This window comes from Pogoniulus pusillus, chromosome 2 (genome assembly GCF_015220805.1).
Source record: "Pogoniulus pusillus isolate bPogPus1 chromosome 2, bPogPus1.pri, whole genome shotgun sequence".
Lineage (NCBI taxonomy): Eukaryota > Metazoa > Chordata > Aves > Piciformes > Lybiidae > Pogoniulus > Pogoniulus pusillus.
In genome coordinates, this window is record NC_087265.1 from 3,749,243 (window position 1) to 3,772,990 (window position 23,748).

At 41.8% G+C, this 23,748-nt stretch overlaps 1 long non-coding RNA gene across 1 annotated transcript in view; it reads right to left on the reverse strand.

Moving 5' to 3' along the window:
- LOC135187517 (uncharacterized) overlaps positions 1-23,748 on the reverse strand; it is a 113,633-nt gene that overhangs the window by 59,467 nt on the left and 30,418 nt on the right. The window contains exon 2 of the long non-coding RNA XR_010307356.1: positions 17,316-17,432. This is a non-coding gene — a long non-coding RNA (uncharacterized LOC135187517). The remainder of the gene's footprint in view (positions 1-17,315; positions 17,433-23,748) is intronic.

Here is a 23,748-nt window from a genome sequence, read left to right on the forward strand (position 1 = left end):
AAACTCTGAATGAACAAAAATACTCTGAAGTCAACAAAAAACAAACTCTGAATGGAAAAAAACCCCCACACATTCTGAAGACAATGAAAAAAACAAAGAATGGAAAAAACCCACTCTGAAGACAACGCAAAACCAGCCTCTGAATGGAATCATAGAATCATAGAATCAACCAGGTTGGAAGAGACCTCCAAGATCATCCAGTCCAACCTAGCACCCAGCCCTATCCAATCAACCAGACCATGGCACTAAGTGCCTCATCCAGGCTGTTCTTGAAGACCCCCAGGGACGGTGCCTCCACCACCTCCCTGGGCAGCCCATTCCAATGCCAATCACTCTCTCTGTGAAGAACTTCTTCCTAACATCCAGCCTATACCTACCCTGGCACAACTTGAGACTGTGTCCCCTTGCTCTATTGCTGGTTGCCTGGGAGAAGAGGCCACCCCCCACCTGGCTACAGCCTCCCTTCAGGTAGTTGTAGACAGTAATAAGATCACCCCTGAGCCTCCTCTTCTCCAGGCTAAACAGGCCCAGCTCCCTCAACCTCTCCTCATAGGATTTGTGCTCCAGGCCCCTCACCAGCTTTGTTGCCCTTCTCTGGACATGCTCCAGCACCTCAACATCCTTGAATTGAGGAGCCCAGAACTGGACACAGTACTCAAGGTGTGAGAACAGGGAACAGAAAAACCACTCTGAAGCCAACGCAAAACCAACCTCTGAATGGAACAGAAAACCCACTCTGAAGACAGAGCTGTAGTGGAGGGCCCATAGGCCTAAGTTAGGTTTATACCTGTTTATCCATCTGCTATACCAGAGGTAAACACATCCAAGGGACACAAAGGGACACAGAAGGGGCACAACAGACCAGGCGCCATCAAGTCCGGCCTGCCCCGGGCCCAGGCTGTGTCAGCCCAGGTGCCTGGTTTATGGCCTGCCGGGCGCCAGGCCTGTGCTCGTCCCACGTTTGGGGAGCCAGGCCTCTGGGCCCGTCCTAATTTGACACATTTTGGCTGCTTGCCAAATGTTAATTGGATGATACCATGGCCAAAGGACCGTTAATCTCAGCCCACACCTGATAACTGGCACAGTCCAGGTAAACAAGAGGCTCCCTGCTCACCTCTCCCTGCCTGTTCGCTGCCTGCTTGCTTTGCGAGCCCCTGTGTGGCCCCACACCTGGCACCCATCTGGCGCACAGTCGAACCACACGTTCCTGGCTGCCTGCTGCTCCAGTGGCCATGCCAGCCCGAGGGCTGCCTCCTTGCTGGTCACAGCACGCAATCAGGCTGCTCCGGCCCGCAAACCTGGCACCCTGCTGGGCCCAGGTGGCAGCTGATCACCCGACGACTTCCTGAGCCACAGAAGACCCCTCTCATGCCCATGGGCCTTCTTGGAGGGACTGCTCAATTGGGACACCAACCCAACCTGGCTACAGCCTCCCTTCAGGTAGCTGCAGACAGCAATGAGCTCTGCCCTGAGCCTCCTCTGCTGCAGGCTGCACACCCCCAGCTCCCTCAGCCTCTCCTCACAGGGCTCTGCTCCAGGCCCCTCACAGCTTTGTCACCCTCCTGTGGACACCTTCCAATACTGCAACATCTCTCCTGAATGGAGGAGCCCAGAACTGGACACAGCACTCAAGGTGTGGCCTGACCAGTGCTGAGTCCAGGGGCAGAATAACCTCCCTCATCCTGCTGGCCACACTGCTCCTGAGCCAGCCCAGGATGCCATTGGCTCTGCTGCCCACCTGGGCACACTGCTGCCTCATCTTCAGCTACTTTCTACCAGCACCCCCAGGTCCCTCTCTGCCTGGCTGCTCTCAGCCACTCTGCCCACAGCCTGTAGTGTTGCTTGGGGTTGTTGTGGCCAAAGTGGCTCAAGTTGGTAAAAGTTTATGCCTGACCTTACAGCAGCAGTTTGTGCTGCCAGTCTCTCTAGTTCTAAACATCTCCAAAGATTTCTCCTAAATCATTTGAGTGTATAGAGACATTCTGCAAAAACAGTTTTACCATCTGCATCATAGAATTTGTGTGGCTTACTTGTAATTAAGTTTGGGGAAACTTTCTCTGTATATATTAATTATTTAATAACTTTTACATCAGCCTTAATGCATTTCACCCCAAATCCAGATTCAAACCCCTCCTTAACAAGTGCAAAGAGAAAAACTGGATGAAAAAGGAAAACCAGTCTGAAGACAATGAAAAAAACACCAAATGGAAAAAAAAATGCTCTGAAGACAATGAAAAAACAAACTCTGAATGGAAGAAAATACTCAGAAGACAACATTAAAAAAAACAATCTAGGAATGGAAAAAAAGAAACACTCTGAAGACAATGCAAAAATAAACTCTGAATGAACAAAAATAATCTGAAGACAATGAAAACCAAACTCTGCATGGAAAAAAAAACACCCTGAAGAAAATGAAACCCAATCTCTGAATGGAAAAAATGAACCCTTTGAAGACAATGGAAAAACAACCTCTGAAAGGAACAGGGAAAAACACTCTGAAGTCAATGAAAAAAACAAACTATGAATGGATAAAAATTGACACTGAAGACAGTGAAATATCACCTCTAAGTGAAAAAAAAAAAAAAAAAACACTCTGAAGACAATGAAAACCAAACTCTAAATGAAAAAAAAAACTCTGAAGACAATGCAAAACCAAAGTCTGAATGGAACAGAAAAAAACACTCTGAAGACAATGAAGAAAACAAAATAAGAATGGGAAAAAATTCCATTCTGAAGACAATGAAAACCAAACTCTAAATGAAAATACACTCTGAAGACAATAAAAAAAAAACTAAGCATGGAATAAGAGAAAGACTCTGAAGGCAATGAAAAAAAAAAGTCTGAATGAAAAAAAAAACCACTCTGAAGACAGTGCAAAAACAAAGTCTGAATGGAAGAAAATACTCTGAAGACAACATAAAAAAACAGACTGGAAAAGAAGAAACACTCTGAAGACAGTACAAAACCAAACTCTGAAGACAACAGCAACAAAAAAACAACACCAAACTAAGAATGGGGAAAAAAATAGAAACACTCTTAAGACAATGCAAAACCAAACTCTGAATGGAACAGAAAAACCACTCTGAAGACAACGAAAAAACAACTCTGAATGAAAAAGACACTCAGAAGACAATGAAAAAAACAAGCTCTAAATGGAAGAAAATACTCTGAATACCATATAAAGAAACAAACTAAGAATGGAAAAGAAAGAAGCACTTCAAAGACAAGGAAAAATACAAACTCTGAATGAACAAAAATACTCTGAAGACAATGAAAACTAAAATCTGAATGGGAAAAACACTCTGAAGACAATGAAAAAAACAAACTCTGAAGACAATGGGAAAAAAAAACTCTGAAGACAATGGGAAAAAAAACACCTAAGAATGGAATAAAAGAAACACTCTGAAGATAATGCAAAACCAAACTCTGAATGGAACAGAAAAAACACTCAGCAGACAATGAAATAAACTGAATGAAAAAAACCACACTCTGAAGACAGTGTAAAAACAAAGTCTGAATGAGGAAAAAACACTCTGAAGACAATGAAAAATACAAACTCTGAAGACAATGAAAAAAATTAACTGAATGGAAAAAAATACTCTGAAGACAATGAAAAAAAAACCAAACTCTGAAGGAAAAAAAAAACACTTTGAAGACAGCGAAAAAGCAAACTCTGAATGGAAAAAACCCTCACTCTGAGAACAACCAAAAAGCAAACTCTGAATGGAAAAAACCCTCACTCTGAGAACAACCAAAAAGCAAACTCTGAATGGAAAAAACCCTCACTCTGAGAACAACCAAAAAGCAAACTCTGAATGGAAAAAACCCTCACTCTGAGAACAACCAAAAAGCAAACTCTGAATGGAAAAAACCCTCACTCTGAGAACAACCAAAAAGCAAACTCTGAATGGAAAAAACCCTCACTCTGAGAACAACCAAAAAGCAAACTCTGAATGGAAAAAAATACTCTGAAGACAATGAAAAGACAAACTCTGAAAGACAAAAAAACCAAACCACACTCTGAAGACAAAGATAAAACAAACAAAACCCAAGAAAACTACAAAACAAAGAAGCAAATGAAATGCACAAATAAAGAACCAACCAAAAACTATCATAGAACAACCCAAACCGCAAACAAAACACGAGAGAAGAGCAAAGAGAAAGTGTAGGTGGCCAAAAGCTGGACTCAAAAAGATCCTCTAAAGTAGAAAATTCACTTTGATGTGGAATTTAGTAAACCACAGTGAACATGAAATCACCAAGGCAGAGCATTTCAGAGATTTGCAATTCAAAAGTGAAGCTGGCTCCTAAACATCTACCTGTGAAATCCTTGATTCTTTTTCATCTTGTTCATACATCTTCAGCTGAGCCTGAGCCTAGATAGAAAACACTCAGTGAATTTACTTGATGCCTTTGCTGTGCAGCATGACAAACACCCTGAAATTCACTGCAGCCAAATACAATTGCACCTACCAAAAGAAAGGATTTCTCTTGCTGTTCCTTTTGTCTTATTGAAGGATTTTCCTTTTTATTCATTTATTTTAAATAGAGTGAAGAGTTTGTGTGCATCCATGTGGATGTATATGTGTAAAGTAGCAGAAGTTTGTGGAGCATGTGCTTTTTTGTTAGAGGTTTTGTGCGTGAAGACACATGTGCACATATAATTTCTGTGTATTTGTACACACACATATGTATAAATACACACAAATTTGTGTTTTTGCCTCCACAAAGCTGGTGAGGGGCCTGGAGCACAGCCCTATGAAGAGAGGCTGAAGGAACTGGGGGTGTGCAGCCTAGAGAAGAAAAGGCTCAGGGCAGAGCTCACTGCGGTCCACAACTACCTGAAGGGAGGCTGTAGCCAGGTGGGTTTGGTCTCTTCTGCCAGGCAACCACCAGTAGAACAAGGGGACACAGTCTCAGTTTGTGGCAGGGAAGGTCTAGGCTGGATGTTAGGAGGAAGTTGTTGGCAGAGAGAGTGATTTGCATTGGAATGGGCTGCCCAGGGAGGTGGTGGAGTCGTCATCTCTGGAGGTGTTGAAGCAAAGCCTGGCTGGGGCACTTAGTGCCATGGTCTAGTTGATTGGACAGGGCTGGGTGATAATCAGACTGGATAAGATTGGAGGATTCTTCCAACATGCTTGATTCTATGATTCTAAGACATCATCCATACACAGACAGGTGGTAATATTTCCTAGAGATGCACCATTAGTCCTTGAGGACCTAATTAATATAAACATAATTACAGTTACAAGTTCAAGATGGGTTACTAATCCTAGGCCAAGCAATACTGGGTGAGGAAAGTGACGAGTTGGACTGGATAAGCTTGGAAGTCACTTCCAACCTGATTGACTTCATGATTCCATAGAATTGCATATAGATATATAAATAATATATAAGTATCTATCTATCAATATATATTTATATATATTTATAGATTTTAAAACATCATATAATTGTATATGTATATTTATATATGTGTATGAATGTATATCTATATATGTATATATAATACCTACATGTTCCATAATATTATCTTACATATATATTATAATATATCTCTCTATTATCATATTACATTATATATAATAATTATGTAGTTACATATATTATATAATTTATATATATTTGTTTTATTTCCAGATACAATCTAGGAATACCTCTTTATAGAGCTATATTTATATATTTATACACTCAGATATTTAGATATAATTCATTATATAGTTATACATTCAGATATTTAGATATAACTCATTGTATGTATTTTCTATACATTTATATAGTTATGTCAGATATATAATTCTATATTATACATCTATTTTATATATTTGATAATTTATTTATAGATCGTTTTTGTTTTTATTCATAGATACAATCTAGAAATACCTCTTTACAGATCTATATTTAGATATTTATATAATCAGATATTTAGATATAATTCATTATATCTATTTTATAGACATTTAGATAGTTATCTATTTCAGATATTATATAATTTTCTATTACACATCTTTTTAATACATTTGATAATTTAATTATATATCATCTTGGTTTTTATTCCTAGATACAATCTAGAAATACATCTTTATAGATCTATATTTATGTATTTATGCACTCAGATATTATTAAATATGTATTTTAATATATTTATATAGTTATCTATTTTAGCTGTTATAATTCTATATTATTCTCATCTATTTAATATATTTGATATTTATATATCATCTTTGTTTTTATTCCTAGATACAATCTAGAAATACATCTCTATAGATCTACATTTATATATTTATACATTCATATATTTATATATAATTACATATTTTAATATATTAATATAGTTATCTATTTTTTATGTTATATAATTCTATATTATTATCTATTTAATATATTTGATATTTATATATTATCTTTGTTTTTATTCCTAGATATAATCTAGAAATACATCTTTATAGATCTATATTTATATGTTTATACATTTATATATAATTATATTTTAAATATAATTTATATAATTATCTATTTTAGATGTTATATAATTCTATATTATATATCTATTTAATATATTTGATAGTTATATATCATCTTTACTTTTATTTCTAGGTACGATCTATAAATGTATCATTATAGACATGTATTTATATATTTATACATTAATACATTTATATATAATTCACTACATATTTTTAATATATTTTTGTAGTTATCTGTTTTAGATATTATATAATTCTTTATTATACATCTATTTCATATATTTGATAATTTATTTGTATGTCATCTTTGCTTTTATTCCTAGATACAATCTATAAACCCATCATTATAGATATGTATTTATAGATATATTTATGTTTATATATGATACCTACATGTTCCATAATATTATACACATATTTATTCTTATATACATTATATCATCTATTTATCATCTTTTTTTGTTTCTAGATAGATTCTATAGATACATCTTTAGGAAGTCATCTCTAAGTACATCTCTCTATGCCATTTTAGAGCTAAACCCACCTATGTCTCCACATATGCACACATATATTTATCCATACAGATGTAGCCCTCTAAGCTGCTTTCTTCACCCTGAACCACAGTGCTTGATACAGCCAAAGTTCCAAAGCTCCTACACATTTATGTCTGGATCAAAGAAGCAGTTTGAGCTCCTGACCACTGTTCTCTAACAAATACTTCTTTGTGGGTGTAATTAAGATGGCTCTGAAAGACTGCTGGGATGTCTTAGTGGTCTGGAGAGCACTTCCCTCCTCCCCCCCCCTCCCCTTCCTCTGAAACAAAATCCTTTATCACATTTGTGAATTAATTATAAAAGTTAAAAATTAAATCTTTCTTGTGTCCCCCATAATAATCCTCCCAGATCAGTTTTTGTCCATATTAATGGAGAACACATTCCCCAGTAAGATTTAATTTCAAACTTTTATAATTATGGTTAAAATTAAATCTTACTGTGGCTGCATTACACATTAACATGAATGAAAGCCAGCCTAGGAGGATTATCAATGGTGCTCCAGCACCATTTATTTTTAACTTTTGCAATTAATTAAAATCTTTGGATAAAGATCTTGTTTTGGGGTGAGGGAGTTCCTGCTAAGATGAAGCTCACAAAGTGTTTCCATTCTTGTCCAGGGTATAGGAGCTTGGGAAGGAAAAGGCTGAGAGCTCAAAGAGATCATCCAGTAAATCATCACTGACTGGCAGAGCAGTGCTTGGCTCTGAGCTCCCTTTGCTCTGGAGAAAATGGTGCTAGCACCCCAAAACCAGCAGGTTGTTTCTAAAGTCACTCAGCAATACCCCACATAAGCATGGGATATAGAATCATAGAAGCAACCAAGTTGGGAGAGACCTCCAAGGCCAAGCTATCTCATCTTGAACTTGTAACGGCAATTACATTTATATTAATTACAGATGCATTAGATGCATCTCTAGGAAATATTACCACCTGTCTGTGTATGGATGCTGTCATAGAATCAAGCAGGTTGGAAAAGACCTCCAAGATCATCCACTCCAACCTAGCACCCAGCCCTAGACAATCAACCAGATCATGACAGTAAGTGTTTAATCCAGTCTATGCTTGAACATCTCCAGGGACGGTGACTCCACCACCTCCCTGGGCAGCCCATTCCAATGCTAATCACTCACTCTGACAACAGCTTCCTCCTAACATCCAGACTAGACCTCTTCTGGCACAACTTGAGACTGTGTCCCCTTGTTCTCTTGCTGGTTGCCTGGCAGAAGAGACCAATCCCACCTGGCTACAGCCTCCCTTCAGGGAGCTGTAGACAGCAATGAGCTCTGCCCTGAGCCTCCTCTTCTCTAGGCTGCACACCCCCAGCTCCCTCAGTCTCTCCTCACAGGGCTGTGCTCCAAGCCCCTCACCAACCTTGCTGCCCTTCTCTGGGCACATTCCAGTACTTCAACATGTCTCTTGAATGGAGGAGCCCGAAACTGGACACAGCACTTGATGTGTGTCTTGGCCAGTGCTGAGTACAAGGGAGAGAATAACCTCCTTGTCCTACTGGCCACACTGTTCCTGAGCCAGGCCAAGATGCCATTGGCTCTCCTACCCACCTGGGCACACTGCTGGCTCATGTTCATCTACGATCTACCAGTGCCCCCAGGTCCCTTTCTTCCTGGCTGCTCTCCAGCACATCACCTCCTAATACTGTGATGGATGCACAGTAGCTCTGTGCTGGCAATTGCTAGGTTTTAATACACTTTGTGAGCCTTTGGGTAATGTAGCCTGACCTCCCAAATCAGTCAGGTCACAGATTTTTTTCCCTCTGAATCCCTGCTGTGAAGGAAATGATTCCTTTCTTTTATCCTGCGTGAGTAGGAACAGCAGAGTTCAGTCCCTTGTCAAACACATCTTTCCAGAGGGTGCCACAATGAGGACCACAAAAGACAGTGAAGGTATTTGCTTCCTCTGGAACCAAACTGTGAAGCTCTGCTCAGAAGGAAAACCCCTTCACAAGCCTTGCAAAGGAGATTTATCAGCTGCTGCTGCTGGATGCACACAGGCTACATTTCAGAAAGCAGCACATAGATGGACACCACAAATTTATGGTTCCAGCTGCCAATGACATGCCACTTTCTTCACTAGTAAGGGCAAGATGCCCTTGCCTTGATTTTATTTTCCCCTTTTTTCCCAAGCATAAGTGAAGACGCTCAGCAATGCGTCAAGCACAAGGTGCCCCTTACCCTCAGCTTGCTGCACTGATGACAATGCCCCAGCCAAAAACAATGGGTGAAGCTTCAACTCAGAGTCACAGTATGAGTGAGGGTTGGAAGGGACCACAAGGATCATCTAGTTCCAACCCCCCTGCCATGGGTAAGGGCACCCTACCCTAGAGCAGGCTGCCCGCTGCCTCATCTAGCCTCACCGTTAACACCTCCAGGGATGAGGCCTCACATCACCTCCCTGGGTAACCCATTCCAGGCTCTCACCACTCTCATGATGAACAACTTCCTCCTCACATCCAGTCTAAATCTCCCCACCTCCAGCTTTGCTCCTTTCTCCCTAGTCTTATCACTACCTGACAGCCTAAGAAGTCCCTCCCCAGCTCTTTTGTAGGCCCTCTTCAGATCCTGGAAGGCCACAAGAAGGTCACCTGGGAGCCTCCTCTTCTTGAGACCAAACAGCCACAACTCTTTCAGTCTGTGCTCACAGCAGAGCTGCTGCAGCCCTCTGAGCATCCTCCTGGCCTTTCTCTGGACACACTCCAGCATCTCCACATCCCTCTTGTAATCTCGAGAAATGAGTCCCTTCAGGGCTTAAGCTGGCAACTCACCCTGCACTGAAAGTTTCACAACACCCTGCTCTGCCTAACAAACTCCAGCATGTCTGTGAGCTGTGTGCTGTGTGCTATGAACTGACTGGGAGCTTAAGACTCTCTTAGCACCATAAGGATGGAAAAAAAGCCATAAGAAAATCTAGTGGGAGGTGTCTCTGCCTATAATAGGCAGCTGGAACTAGATGATCTTTGAGGTCCCTTCCAACCTAAACCATTCTATGATTCTACTTCTCTTAGAAACTTAGGCACAGAGTACAGAACATTGCTACACCTAATATCACCAAGTCCATCATAAAACCATGTCCTTAAGTGCCACATCTTCTGGCATCAGCTGAGGATGAGTGGGATGTCAAGTAAAAAAATCACAGTAATGCTGTATTTCCAAGCTGTTCCTTCAGTCAAAGCCTTGGTCCATCCATCATCAGACATCCTACACCAGTCATGTTGCATTAAAGCATAACCTATTGAAATTCCCCCTGAGAAGCCAACACAAAGTTCACTACCAGGGCTCTGCAGCACCTGGCTTTTATAAAATGGCTTTTGTTTGCAATCAGTTATGCTTATCTGCATTGTTTCCAGCATTACATGCATTTTGCAAATGCCTAAAGCCTTCTGGCAAGCAGCTTTTTTTCAGCTAACAGCCTTCAGAGTCAAGGGAGGTCTAGGCTGGATGTTAGGAGGAAGCTCTTCACAGAGAGAGTGATTGGCATTGGAATGGGCTGCCCAAGGAGGTGGAGTCACCATCCCTGGAGGTGTTCAAGCAAAGCCTGGATGAGGCACTTAGTGCCATGGTCTGGTTGACTGGACAGGGCTGAGTGATAAGTTGGACTGGACGAGCTTAGAGATCTCTTCAAAACTGATTGATTCTATGACATCATCCATACACAGACAGGTGGTAATATTTCCTAGAGATGCACCATTGGTCCTCGAGGACCTAATTAATATAAACATAATTACAGTTACAAGTTCAAGATGGGTTACTAATCCTAGGCTAAGCAATACTGGGTGAGGAAAGTGGCTGGTTGGACTGGATGAGCTTGGAGATCTCTTCCAATCTGATTGATTCTATGATCCTAAGTCATTTATCTACCCAGATAGTTGAAACTCAATATCTGCTTTACACCCAGACCCACAGCAGTAGGTAGGGCAAGGATGTACTCAAAGCTCAGATGCATAAAAGGTTTTCTGAAGATGTGAGTCTCTTAGAGAATAAGCAGAAAGCAATGTTGTCATCAGGCCCCACCTGGAATACTGTCTGCAATTTTGAAGCCCCCAACACAAGAACATGGAAATGTTGAAACAAGTCCAGAGGAGGCAACAGACGCTCAGAGGGCTGCAGCAGCTCTGCTATTAGGACAGGCTATGAGAGTTGGGGCTCTGCAGCCTGGAGAAGGCTCCAAGGGAACCTTATAGTGGCTTTCCAGGATCTGAAGGGGGCCTACAGGAGGGCTGGGGAGGGACTACTGGCAAGATCTTGTAATGACAGGATGAGGAGGAATGGGTTTAAAGTGGCAGAGGGGAGATTCAAACTGGATGTTAGGAAGAAGTTCTTTCTAGTGAGGGTGGTGAGACACTCCCAGGGAGGTTGTAGAGAATAGAATCACAGAATGTAATTTTTTATCACATCTTTGATCATATTCTGTGATTCTGTGATCTACAACCTCCCTGGAGGTGTTCTAAACCAGGCTGGATGAGGACTTGAGCTACCTGTTCTAGTGGGAGGTGTCTCTGACTATTGTAGGGGGTTGGAATTGGATGAGCTTTGAGTTCCCTTCCAACCTAAACCATTCTCTGATGAGAAGCTAAGAAAAGACTTGGCACAACGAGAGGAAAAGCTGCAGCCAGACCTTGAATTAAACCTACCAAAGAGATCGCATTTGGATGAGAACAAAAACTCTCTCTCCTGTATGATTCCTTTGGCAATCAGGAAACAGGAACATGGACACTGCACCGAAAGTATCTGATTCCCCTACCATGCTTTTGTTGTTTTGTTTTGGGTTTTTTCCTTCTAAGACAAATCACAGAGCTCAAAAACTTTGGCTAACCTCTCCCTTTCTCTGCAATTTGCTTTAAGCTACACGAGAAGAATATCTCAGTGTAGGATTTTTAAGGGCTGCAATTTCATGTTTCACCTGGAAAAATCAGTAATCTATGTAAAATCTGTAATCTATGATTCTATGATGAGAAGCTGGCACAATGAGAGGAGAAGCTGCAGCCACACCTTGAATTAAATCTACCAAAGAGATCACACTTGGCTGAAAACAAAAACTCTCCCTCCTGTATGATTCCTGTGGCAATCAGGAAATGGGAACTTGCCCACTCTTTCTAGATATGAAAATATTTATATTGCATCAAAAGTATCTGATTCCCCTGCCATATTTTTGTTGTTTGGGGTTTTTTCCTTCTAAGACAAATCACAGAGCTCAAAAACTTTGGCTAACCTCACCCTTTCTCTGCAATTTGCTTTAAGCTACATGAAAAGAATATCTCAGTGTAGGATATTTAGGGGCTGCAATTTCATGTTTCACCTGGAATATCAGTAATTTATGAGAGACCTGTAGGATGGGGTCAGTTTTTAACACGGGGAGGGGTAAGGTGGAGTAGAGAAAACAACCTTGCACATGAACCTTGATAAACCCAACAACAGTGCAATGAAAGCCTTAATGGCTTTTGTACAGCATGAGGCTGAAGCATCCTCACTAACTTCTGTGCTCAAGGAAATAATTTTCCTTCCTTTCTGTGATGCAGTTAATTATCTGCAGGCATTCTTCATTAATCAGCTAAGTTCTTTTAGAAGAAAAGGTGGAAACATCTAATTTTCAGTACTTATTAAGCATGGTATTACTAAATGTTCAAGTGAATGAAAGCTTGGCCATAATAACCAATAAATCCATCAATGTAAGAATATCTGTACCTAGAGAGAGCTTTCCCTTTTCTGTCTTCAAATGAAAGAGTAACCATACATGATATTTGGATGTAGAAATATTGTGTTTCAGTGTTTCGCTTACAAATGTGGTCAGTTCTGACAGCTCTGAGTTATAGAATCAGTGAGGGTTGGAAGGGACCACAAGAATCATCTAATTCCAGTTCCTTTGCCATGGGCAGGGACATCCTACCCTACATCAGGCTGCCCACAGCCTCACCCAGCCTGGCCTTAAACACCTCCAGGGATGAGGCTTTCCCCACTTCTCTGGGAAACCCATTCCAGACTCTCACCACTCTCATGCTGAAGAACCTCCTCCTTTTATCCAGTTTGAATCTCCCCACCTCCAATTTTGCTCCATTCTTGCCTTGTCCTGTCACTACCTGGTAACCTAAAAAGTCCCTCCCCAGCTTTTATGTAGGTCCCCTTCAGATACTAAATAAGCAGTTCTACAAAGAAGGAACAAAAAACAAATCACTCCAGGGAAGTTCAACCAGCTGAATAAGAACTATTAAATGAGGCTCTCACACAATCCTCTCCTGATTTGCTGATACCTCTCTGAATCAGGCAGAAATGGATGTTGAGGTCATTTTTTAATTTCCTTCCTTTTTTAGCCCAGAAATCAAAGATGCTCCCTCCCTGGAGGTATTCAAAGCTAGTTTAGATGAAGCCTTAACCAACCTGTTCTAGTGGGAAGTGTCCCTGCTTATGGCAGGGGGGTGGAACTGGATGACCTTTGAGGTCCCTTCCAACCCAAACCATTCTATGATTCTATGTGGGAGGTGTCCCTGCCTATGGCAGAGGGTTGGAACTAGATGATCTTCGAGGTCCCTTCCAACCCAAACCATTCCATGATTCTGAGTTTCATTCCAACTGTGCAAATAAAGCAGCAAACAATTCACTTGCAACTTTCCTTGCCCTCTCTTGCACATTGCCTTGCATGCTCCTAAATGCCTAAAAGCCATAATTATTTACTTTGGGCAGTCCTGTAAGCCATGTCATCAGCAGCTCTGAAGAGTTTTCTGGGAAGGATTTGAAATGTTTCCAGCTCAACTCTAGACTTAACATCTCAAGAAGGGAAAGAAAAGGAAAAAAAAAATAATAATGTTTCTACCCCATATTTTATTAAGCCCTTTAGGTCCTTTTAGAAGAGAGGAAATACCAATTAACATATAATTTAGCAGAACAAAATATTATCCCATTTCAACCAGTACCCACTTCCTTGAAGTTTATTCAAGCATTAATAACCATTTAATGCAATTTAACTACACTGAGGTATCCGTTACATTAATATCATATATCCATCAGGAAATTAGAGGGGTTTTGTCTCTATGAATTTTGTATTACAAGAAAGTCTTTATAATTTTATTCTGCACTTTATGGTGGCTAATTTCAGTTTTAAAATGGTTCAGATGGCTTCCCAGCCTCTCTCTTCTACAGTGTAATATGACTAACAAATTGTTACTGATGTTAAAAGATCATGAACACATCATTTATTTAAGAGGGCTGGAGAGAGGCGTTTGAAGGAAGAGTGCATTTCCCATATCATCCCTGTGCTTCCAAGAGCTTTCAGCCAGCCCTCAGAACAACCTTCACGGGTTGGGATGCTCCTCCAGTCTCACCTCCAGGCATGAGACTTCCACCACTTCTCTGGGCAACCTGCTCCAGGCTCTCACTGCCCTCATGTTGAAGGACTTCTAACACCCAGTCTGTATCTACCCATTTCTACCTTTATTCCATTCCCCTTAATCCTATCACTACCTGGCAGCCTGGAAAGTCCCTCCCCAGCTTTCTTGTAGCCCACTCGACATACTGAAAGGCCATAATAAGGTCACCTCAAAGCCTTCTCCTCTCCAGACTGAACAGCCCCAACTCCCTCAGGCTCACCTCATAGTAGAGAGAGCAGCTCCAGCCCTCTGAGCATCCTAGTGACCCTTCTGTGGACACCTTCCAGCACATGCATAGCCCTCTTGTACCAGGGGCTGTGGAACTGGATGTGGTGCTCCAGGTGGGGCCTCACCAGTGCAGAGCAGAAGGGGAGGATCACTTCCCTCACCCTGCTGCCCAGGCTCTGGTTGTTCTCTGGGCTGCCAGAACACACTGACAACTCATATTGAGCTTCTCATTCACTGGCACCCTCAAGTGAAAGACTTGATGATGATGTTAAAGGTTTTTTCCAAGCATAAAAATCCTATGATCCAACAAGGTAGGCATAAATCATCTTGCAAACCCCTCAAGAGTCAAACATCCAACAGCACCATGCTGCTGCTCCTGCACTTCCACTGTAGCATTTAATGAAAGACTTATTTGCAGCCTGTATGAGGAGAATCCTCCACAAGTGCTGGTATTGCTTCTCCTCATTCCCTTTCCCAGCACAACACATTTCTCCATGTCAGAAAATGATGGAGTTCAAGAAGACAAATTTTCCTAGGGTGCACTGCTTGATCACTTGCAAAGTTAAATGAGATGGCAGAGAGTGATGAGAGAGTCTATATTAAGTTTCTTTTACTGACAGGCTCGCTATAGAATACGAAAAAACAATGATCTGTCACATTTTTTGATATGAATCTCCTCCTTGTTGTGCCTTTTGGCATCCGTGGATAATTAAAGAAGCCTGAAACTGCTTTTGCTGCAAGTTCTTTCAGTTCTTTAGCTCTTTTTATTTGTACAACAGGCTTTGGTCTTGTTAAACTTTGCCTATGGAAGGGAAGGGAAAAAATACATGCCCAATATATTTTATCACTCCAAGAGTGAGTTTTTTGGCCAGAGGGAATTGGCAAAGTTCTGTGGTGGGAGATGCAGCAGTGGCAGGCAGAGCAGCTTCACAAGAGTTGAAGACTTGGAGATATAAAGGCATTTAGATACTGGAACTGTGTTGGGTTTAATTGGAGCACATGAACTTTGTCTGCAGTGCTAACGACAAATGGGCAGGATACCATAAGCATTAGTGTAAAAAGAGTCCAGTGGTCCCATTTAATACAAGGAAGCTGCACAGGGCATGTACAGAACTCTTGAAGCTGACACAGCCTTTAAAGTTTATCAGTATTATAAAATGTAGTCACAATCAAAAAAAAAAAAACCACTACTGAAAGAGACACAGAGGGAGAAAAATTGCCAAACACACTAAAAGGAAATAAGAACTATCAGAAGCTGATGTGTTGAAATGATTTGTGGGAATAGAAAATAAGAACAGTCCTGCATTTGATAATTTAAATAGAATTCATCTGGGATTATGCCAGATGTTCCCACCTAGGTCCCAATTCATAATCTTATCAACACAATTAGCTTGGACCATCTCTACTATATTTTAAACAGCATCATAAAATAGAAAAGGTATTTGACAAGCCTCAGGCCAAAGCACAAAGGAAACCCCCACCAGAAATACCACTGATGTAAGTGGGGGGAAAAAATACAAACTGACTGTACTTGGAAGAGTTTATCAGCAGTAGTTAGCATGGATTTACCATGAAGAAATCATGCTTGACTCATCTGGTGTCTCCCTGCCTCTACCTATTCAGTTTCAACATCATAGGAAGCTCAATGGATGTAGTCCCCCTTGTTCTGTCTCTAGACAGCCCTATGAAAAGTCCCTCTGCAGCCTTCCTGTAGAATCCCTTCAGCTATTGGAAGGCAGCTCTAAGGTCCTGCTGGCAGCTTCTCTTCTCTAGGCTGAATGGCTCCAGCTCCCTCAGCCTAACCTCATAACAGAGGTGCTCCAGCCCTTGGATCATGTTTGTGGCCTCATCCAGAACATTCTTCCTCCCTGCCTTTCCAAAAACCTGTTGCTATATATAAAGTACATATATATTATACATTTATATAGATATATACGTAAAAGATATATGTATTTTATAGATATATATAATTATGTATTTAAATATATTGTATAGATTATATATAGAAATAGATAGAATAATATATTTAAACATTTGAGTAAATGAGTTTTTCTTTTGCACCTTTTCATGCCCTCTTTTCTTATCCTTTAAGGGTCTAAAGGTAGCTTACCTTGAGTTAGGTGGCTCCCAACTCCCCTGCAGCAATTATTTGAGCCATGTGGTGCAACTTTCAGCAATTTCATGTATGTAAAATATAGCCTAAATTTCTCCACAGACCCCACCCCCCGTAATCTTCTATGACACTAACAGGTTTTGCAGCACACAATTGAGAGGATAGAGAAGTCCCATCTATTACAGCAGATGAGAAGCCAGGGAGGTTAAAATACAGCTTTGCCTATAAGTTAGGGGTTTCAATTTATCCTCTCCATTAGTCATATTAGTCAAATCATGAAGTATGGAAAATGTGCTTGATCTCCACAGGAAAGCACAAATTTTCTGTGCCATTTCAAAACCTGGTTTATTGGTGCAAGATTTTGTGTGCCTAATGAACAAAAAGATGTGATCCTGGCAGAGATATTTGTTTACAGAGGATGTTAATGCGCAGGTAGGTTTGTTTCAAAGATCTCACTGGATCAATTCACTGGGATCAATTCACTGGATCAATTCACTGGGAAATTCAAAGCTAAAGAGAGACTGAAAAGAAAGGATAGAAAACAAAACCATCCAAAAAAATTAATTAGAAGTCAGACTTACTGCTGTTGATCATTCTGAAGGTTGAGGCTGCTCTTGTGTAATGCTCTGTTCCCCTCCAACATTTCAAGATAAAAATGACCTTAGAATGATCCATTTTGACCTCTATGAGCCAGGCCCCTAGAAATGTATAAAGTAAATTCTTGTTATTATTAAAAGAAATAGAAATACCACAAGCAAACCACCACAAGCAAACCACCACAAGCAAACCACCACAAGCAAACCACCACAAGCAAACCACCACAAGCAAACCACCACAAGCAAACCACCACAAGCAAACCACCACAAGCAAACCACCACAAGCAAACCACCACAAGCAAACCACCACAAGCAAACCACCACAAGCAAACCACCACAAGCAAACCACCACAAGCAAACCACCACAAGCAAACCACCACAAGCAAACCACCACAAGCAAACCACCACAAGCAAACCACCACAAGCAAACCACCACAAGCAAACCACCACAAGCAAACCACCACAAGCAAACCACCACAAGCAAACCACCACAAGCAAACCACCACAAGCAAACCACCACAAGCAAACCACCACAAGCTCTCAGACTGTTTAAGCTACAGCAGAGAGCCTTGATTAAGGACAGGAATAAACCCAAAACTTGAATTGGAGAATTCCCATAATCAGCCTGCTCCCAGCAACTCAATCCCAGTGTCACTTGATGAGGATTTTTTCCAAGGAAGCAGATGAAATCCTAAAGCATTTTCCTTAATTCCTTCACACTTCTAACCATGCAAGGCTCAATGAATATTAACTGGAATTCAGGAGACATTAAATAGAGGAAAAGTTTCTCCAACAGGAGCCTGAGAGTCTGAATTTCTCTCTTCAATCATCACTCTTGGAGACGCATTTGTATTGATGAATCAGCAAAGTACTGATAGCAAATCCAAGGTTCAAGAAAGTTGTTTTACTCTAGAGCAGTGTGGGAGATTAAAATTTTAGGTTCACAGTTGCAGTTCTGCTGTAGCTCTTCCAAAAGTCACAGGTTGCAAGTACCCAGAACTTTAATACAATTGCTTTTTATAATCTCTTTCTTTTAATATTCACTATTTGGGGCATATATGCTTTAAAATTCTCTCTAAACCAACTGAGAAGCAGGAAAATAAAAAGCAAGAAATCCAGGGATTTTACACTCAAAGCTATAGCTCTGTGAGTTGGGTTTGGTTGTTTGCTTTTTTCTTTTCAAGTAGTTTTCTTGCCAAAAAGCAGAAAGAAGAGAAAGCTGAAATTTGAAAGTGGGGAAGGGAAATAGTTCCTTTGTTGAATATCTTTAAGGAAATGCATTGATAGGAAAGTTCTTAGTGTGCCCTGTAAATTCTTTAATACCTCATGGCATGATTCACAGCTTCTGTTTTCTTCCCAAAGAACTTTTCCTCTCGAGAAATTGCCTGAAGTTTTCTCAGGCATGAGAATGGGATTTCTCCTTCATTGATAGTTCTGCTGCACATTCTCCTCTCACAAATAAATGTTTATTAAGACTGGAGAGCTGGGCACAGAGAAACCAAATGAAGTTCAATAACCTCATCTAGGGAGGAATAACACACTGCTCCAGTACAGGCTGGGAGGTGATCTGTTGGAGAGCAGCCATGTGCAGAAGGACCTGGGAGTGCTGGTGGATAACTTCCATGAGACAGCAATGTGCCCTTGTAGCCAAGAAGGCCAATGGGATCCTGGGGTGCATACAGGGGAGAAAAAGGCAAGAAAAAGCTATCTCTAGAGAACTTTAAACATCTGCTAGCTCTCTACCCTCTATATTTCTGTAAAAGGAGCAAGCAGTGAATGGCAAATGTTTTTGCAACACTGTGATTGTCAATCCCTCTAATAAGGCAGAAATCTGCCATAAACAGAGCGTTCATTAAGGAGAAGATGATGCTGAAGGAAGAAATGTTGTGTTGGGGGAGGGATAGGCTGGATATTAGGAAAAAGTTCTTCCCAGAGAGAATGATTTGCCATTGGAATGGGCTGCCCAGGGAAGTGGTGGAGTCACTGTCCCTGGAGTAGTTCGAGACAAGATGCGATGAGTTACTTAGTGCCATGGTCTAGTTGATTGGATAGGGCTGGGGGATAGGTTGGACTGGATGAACTTGGAGGTCTCTTCCAACCTGGTTGATTCTATGATTCTATGAATAGTTAAGCAGAAGAGGAGCACCATTCCTACATCAGTACTCCACACTGCAGGCAAAGAAGTGGAAGGAAATTACTCAATGAGTTTCAAGACGAAGGCTGAGAAATTTATCAGTAGGATTTTCAGATGTAGGGTGCTGTTTGTAGGCAAAAATAGAGCCAGAGCCCAGGTTGCATCAATAACCTATGCCCCCCAAAAAAAGTGTGTTAAAATAGAATCATAGAATGCATTGAGTTGAAAGAGTCCTTACGAGGTGATCCAGGTCCACGTGAGGGAGAAGACTAAAACATATCATACTATGCCAACTACAAGGTGGTTTATTTTCCCAGAAGAGCAAAAGGAAGTTGCTAGGGAAGTTAGGAAACTTTATTAAGGATACATAGCAGGAGTCTTCTGTGCAGAGAGAGGCTGGGGAGGACTGTATGAAAACAGCTTGAATACTGCTGACTGGCCATCTTTGCATGATAAGGACCAGATGGAAAACCAAGAAGAGACTGGATGAATTCCCTTGCAAATTGTCATTTAGCATTAATTATGCCCAGAAAGCTGCCTCACACTGACGTCTGAGTTACCCAATACTGCAACAGCTACGAAAGAGTTTCTAATCGAATCCATCCAAACCATTTCAATATCTCAAGGCTGTAAACAGATTTAAAAGATATGATTTTAGTTTAAGCATCTGGGCTTGCAGTGAAACATTTCACCACTATGCCATGTGTGGGTTTTTTTCCTGCCTGAGCTGCAGGCTCCAAAACCCGCTGCAACAGCACAGCTTTCTGATTAACCAAACAACTAAGGACTGAGAAGGCACAGCGACTAGCTCTCAGCCTTATGTAAATAAGGGAGGCTTATTTTCCCTCACTAACAGCCACAGCAGCACAATGAAATGCTTTTAATAAGTTTTAAAGAGGCTAAGACCAAGGAATCAATTTGGTGAGTGCCCTTTTCAACGGCCGCACACCGCGGCTGGGGCCATAGCATGACATGTTTGCATTGTTATTTGGCTGTAAACAAAGCAAAAAGATCTGTCATGGGAGTTTAAACAGAGAGACTGCTTACATAAACTGAAACATTCTCAGCCCCAGCACAGTGCAATCAGCAGGCTGGAGAGATTGGAGAGCTAAACAAAAGTTTGGGGATGTTTTGGGATAGGGAAGAAAGATTAATAACCAGAAAATAACTCTTGGCTCCCATTACAAACTCTTAGGGATATTATTGAAGATTTCTGTGAAGCCAAAAATTGATGCTCCAGCTTAGGAAAGAAGCAATTTTTTTTCCATGGTGTTGAAATGCACACCCACCATTTTGAACAGGGTAGGATGCTTTTCAGCAAAGAACAAGAGCAGATGACATCCGTCTGACCTATCGCTTCGCCCAGATAACTGCGACCGCGGTCAGTGGACAATGAGTCTTCTATAAATGGTCATCTCTCCAAATCAGACAGGCTTCAGAATGGGCTTGACTAATGGTGCAAACACTGCCTGCCTGCAAATGTCATTTCTCTGTAGGGACTGACAGAGGATGCCCAAGGCATTCCCAGTAATCCCACGGAAGAGGTTTTCTCTCTCTCTTTGTTTGTCTCAGGTAAACAATGTTGTTTCATCACAAGACTTTGCCTATACTTCTGGTTCCTAAGAGAGCTCTCACCTTCCCCTAAATGGAAAAAAAGAGATAGGAAGAAGCAGTCTTGGAGAGGTCTCCTTTCAGGAGAAGCTTTGCCTCTCTAGCAGCATCTGCTGCTGTTGGTAGAATCATAGAATCAACCAGGTTGGAAGAGACCTCCAAGATCATCCACGCCAACCTAGAACCCAGTCCTAGCCAATTAACCACACCATGGCATTAAGTGCCCCATCCAGGCTTTTCTTGAACACCTCCAGGGACAGCGACTCCACCACCTCCCTGGGCAGCCCATTCCAATGCCAATCACTCTCTCTGACAACAACTTCCTCCTAACATCCAGCCTATACTTCCTCTGGCACAACTTGAGACTCTGTCCCCTTCTTCTGTTGCTGCTTGCCTGGCAGAAGAGACCAACACCTACCTGGCTACAACCTCCTTCAGGTAGTTGTAGATAGCAATGAGGTCTGCCCTGAGGCTCCCTCAGCCTCTCCTCACAGGGCTGTGCTCCAGGCCCTTCACCAGCTTTGTCACCCTCTTCTGGACACCTTCCAGCACCTCAACATCTCCCTTGAATGGAGGAACCCAGAACTGGACACAGCATTGAAGGTGTGGCCTGAGCAGTGCTGAGCACAGGGGCAGAAGAACCTCCCTTGTCCTGCTGGCCACACTATTCCTGATGCAGGCCAGGATGCCACTGGCTCTCTTGGCCATCTTGGCACACTGCTGGGTCATCTTCAGCCTACTATCTACCAGCAGCCCCAGGTCCCTCTCTGCCTGGCTGCTCTCAGCCACTCTGTCCCCAGCCTGTAGCACTGCTTGGGGTTGTTGTGGCCAAAGTGCAGAACCCTATACTTGGCCTTGTTAAATCTCATCCCATTGGCCTCTGCCAATGGATGGTGAGAAGTGAGCATTCCCGGAGCTTCAGCCAGACTTTGGCAACTGACTCAAATCTTTGTGCCTGGCATTGAGGGAGGGCTGCTGTTGGGTCATCAGGCTATTTTCAGCAGGAACCTGAATAGGATTTGCTCAAATATAAGCTTGCTTTCTAGATCAGATAGACATATGGATAGAACATTTCATGCACCCATACCTATGTTGCTACCATCAAAAGTAAAACCTTTATGATAAAAAACATAATCCCTGGAGGTTGGATGTGGCTCTCAGCAACCTGATCTACTGTGAGATGTCCCTGCACATGGAACTCAATGATCCTTGATGGTCCCTTCCAGCCGTTACAATTCCATGATTCTACAATGCTCACTAAAATAACCAAAAGCTGTTGAGGTTATGGAGCATGTTAGGAGAAAGACAATGAAGCTGGTGAAGACTCTGGAGAACACATCTTTTGAGGAGCAACTCAGGTTATTTAGTCTAGAGAAAAGCAGCTTAAGGGAGACCTCCTCGCTCTCTACCACTCCCTGAAAGGTTGGAGAAAGGTGGGGGTCAGCAAAAGGAAATGATCTCAAGTTGTGCCTGGAGAGGTTTAGGTTACTTATTAAGCAAAGTCTCTTCCCTGATATGGTTGCAAAACCCTGGAACAGGCTACCCAGGAGAAGTGGCAGAGTCACTATCTCTAGAGGTATTTAAAAGATGTATTGATGTGGTGCTGATGGACATGGTTTGGTGGCAGCTTGACAGGGCTGAGTTAATGATTGGATTGACAATCTTAAAGGTCTCTCCCAACCTTACCAAATCTATCACTCCCTAAAGCACATTGTAGTAACCTCAGCTCTAGAACTGGGAGTGATGAATCACAGGCTAATCCGCTCCTCTGCAGCATCTTCCTTCACTGCAGTGTAGCAGAATTTCATGAACTCAGGTTACGTTTTACAAGTGCTACATTGTTTTAATCACAGATTAAAAAGGTCATTTAGAAGCAGTCCAGATAACTACACCAAGTGTATGTTAGACATCAAGAATATATGGCAAATCTGAGCAACCACAGGGTTCAATAGCTCTTTCTGCTGAGGATTGAAGCACAGAGGAATCAGAGAGGCTGTACAAGCCCAGCTAACTGCACTCTCCCTTCACCTTCAGGAGTAGCAGGTATCTTGCCATAAATACCAGGAGAAAAAAAAAAGATGGTGGAGGCAGCTGATAAGTAAGGAGCTATGCACAGATAAGCTGGCTAGAGGGCTTCCTGCAAAGAAACCAACACCTCCTCTCCATAAATATTGATAAAGGGATATGCTGGACAACACAGAGCATAACTCCAGATCTGAGAAGAGCCAAACTACTTGTATTTAAGGGTAGAAGTGATGATATTTGAATTGCAGGGACAAGAAGTGTATAGAAGGATACATCCTTGGCTTCTACCCTGACTATCCAGTCTGAGAAAAGCCAGGATGGACTTTTTTGGGTGACAGGACTGGGGGGAACAGAGCAAAACTAGAAATGGGTAGATTCAGACTGGATAATAGGAAGAAGTTCTTCAGCATGAGGGTGATGAGATGCTGGAAGGGGTTGCCCAGGGAGGTAGATTCAGACTGGATAATAGGAAGAAGTTCTTCAGCATGAGGGTGATGAGATGCTGGAAGGGGTTGCCCAGGGAGGTGCTTAAGGCCAGGCTGAAAGATGCTCTGGACAGCCTGATCTTTGAGGTGTCCCTGGGCATGGCAGGGGGGTTGGAACTAGATGATCCTTGTGGTCCCTTCCAACCCTAACGATTCTATGAAT